A 2,861-nucleotide genomic window follows, 5' to 3' on the forward strand; every position below is an offset into this window, starting at 1 on the left:
TGCTAGTTGGGTGATTATGAATTTAAAGAATGCTTGTGTTGAAGTTAGCAAGTCCCGTAGCATGCACGTATGGTTAAAGTTGGCTAACAAATTTGAAACATGAAGTGTACCTGGCTTGTGCATCCTTATGAGTGGCGGCCGGGGACGAGTGATGGTCTTTTCCTACCAATCTATCCCCCTAGGAGCATGCGCGTAGTGCTTGATTTTTGATGACTTCTAAATTTTTGCAATAAGTATATGAGTTCTTTTGACTAATGTTGAGTCCATGGATTGTACGCACTTTTACCTTTCCATCATTGCTAGCCTCTTCGGTACCGTGGATTGGCCTTTCTCACCTTGAGAGTTGGTGCGAACTTCGCCGGTGCATCCAAACCCCGTGATATGATACGCTCTATCACACATAAACCTCCTTATATCTTCCTCAAAACAGCCACCATACCTACCTATTTATGGCATTTCCATAGCCATTCCGAGATATATTGCCATTCAACTTTCCACCATTCCGTTCATCATCATCATGACATACTTTACTTTTGTCATATTGCCATTGCATGATCATGTAGTTGACATCGTATTTGTGGTAAAGTCACCATGCATTATTTTTCATACATGTCACTCTTGATTCATTGCACCATCCCGGTACACCGTCGGAGGCATTCATATAGAGTCATATCTTGTTCTAGTTTCGAGTTGTAATTCATATGTTGTAATCAATAGAAGTGTGATGATCATCATTATTTTTGAGGACCCCGATCCTAAGTCACACCGATCTAGCATGTAACACATCATATCACTTTGCGGCCTCACGCACGGTATTCCCACGGGTGCCACCTTACCTGGCCCGGGACCGTTTGCGCCTTTTGGCTTACGTATATGATAGTGCCGCTAGCATCCATATGACAAAGAACCTGGGCTGACATGGCTAGTCGTGAACCCAAAGTGGCACTAACTTACAGGGACATGCATACATGACCCAACAACGAACGTGCCGGTCATCAGCGAGTGAATCCGAGCTATAGCAACTGGGCTAGCAGGACTCCGGTAAACCGGGCTGTAGCAGGCTAACGGGACTCCGGTAGACACCGCGTGACATTTCCCCAAAGGGACAGACGCAGGAATGAAGAAGGACACATGCCGACCAGCCTAAGTGTTCCGGAGCAGTAGCAAGCTACCAAGGATCAGTGGAAGCACTAGGAGACATTTCCCGGTAAGAGAGGCTACCAAGGATAAACAACTAGATAGTCAGATCCCACACATATTAAGCATTTCAAATCATACACACAATATGCTCGATATGTGCAAATACAACATGGCATCACAACATAACTCTACGACTCAAAGTATTTATTCAATAGGCTCCGAGGAGCGAGATATTACAAACATGAGTCTCATGATCCAACATTCAAAGCATACAAGTCAAAGCACAAGCGGAAACTTAATATGTCTGAGTACAAACATCTACAAATGAAAAAGGCTGAGAAGCCTGTCTATCTACCAGATTCTGCCGATGGCACAAGATCGTAGCTGAGGTAACAAGCTAAACGTCGAAGTCCAAGTGGAACTACTAGCGAGACTGAAGTCTCTCTGCAAAAACATAAATTAAGCAACGTGAGTACAAATGTACCCAGCAAGACTTACATCAGAACTAACTACATATGCACCATTATCAACAAAGGGGTGGTGGATTTTAACTGTAGCAAGCCAGCTTTGACTCGATGGCTATCCTGAATTACGACTGCAAGTAACTCTTTTGAGGTGACGCACACGAGTCCACATATTCACCATATCAATACACCACTATGGATCCGCTCACGTCTCCCTACGAGAACGCCATCCATAGCACTCACGCTTATCTTGTGCATTTTAGAGTATCCACTTTCACTTGTCTATGAACTGTACAGGCAACCCAGAAGTCCTTTACCGCGGACACGACTATTCGAATAGATCATATTAAGCCTGCAGGGGTGTACTTCTTCACAGACGCTCTCACCACTTACCGTCGTTTACACGACATGTACTCGGCAACCTTCAAGCGGAAGCCCAACGAGGGTGTCGACCACGACCTGACTAACCACACAAGTCTCCCGTCCAGGTTTATCGCCTATTTGGGTTCCATCCGCAAGGAGATCCGGCCGGGGTGTCGCTCACGGCCCCAAACGATGTGAGCAGGGTTCCCAAGCCCACCATCTAGGTGCCACTTGGTACACCGTGCCACTGTGCCTAGTCTGTCCCAAGCCCACTTGTACCGGGTGCCACTTGGTAGACTACTAACATGTCACGCCCAATATGCGATACTATCCTAAAGAGACTCGAAGGTCCCACCAAGGATAGAACCGCATATTGAAACACTTTTGCAAGGTGGATATCATTACATCAACATTACATAATAGATGGGGATACATACAAGAGGCATAGAATGCCACACGAATACAACATCATCATACATAAGATCAACATCCGACTACGGATGAAACATAAACAGAAACTCAAACGACATCCACCCTGCTAGCCCAGGCTGCCGACCTGGAACCTATCCCCTGATCGAAGAAGGAGCAGAAGAAGAACTCAACGCAAGCAAGCATCGCTCTCGCGTCATGATCATCCCATAACTGTACCTGCAACTGTTGTTGTAGTAATCTGTGAGCCACGAGGACTCAGCAATCCCATTACCATGGGTATCAAGACTAGCAAAGCTTAAAGGGAAAGGAAGGGGTAAAGTGGTGAGGCTGCAGCAGCGACTAAGCATATATGTTGGAAAACATACGCAAATAAGAGCGAGAAGAGAACAAGCGGAACAGTCGTGAAGCTAGCAATGATCAAGAAGTGATCCTGAACTCCTACTTACGTCAAACATAACCCAA

This window comes from Triticum aestivum, chromosome 1B (genome assembly GCF_018294505.1).
Source record: "Triticum aestivum cultivar Chinese Spring chromosome 1B, IWGSC CS RefSeq v2.1, whole genome shotgun sequence".
Classification (NCBI taxonomy): Eukaryota; Viridiplantae; Streptophyta; class Magnoliopsida; order Poales; family Poaceae; genus Triticum; species Triticum aestivum.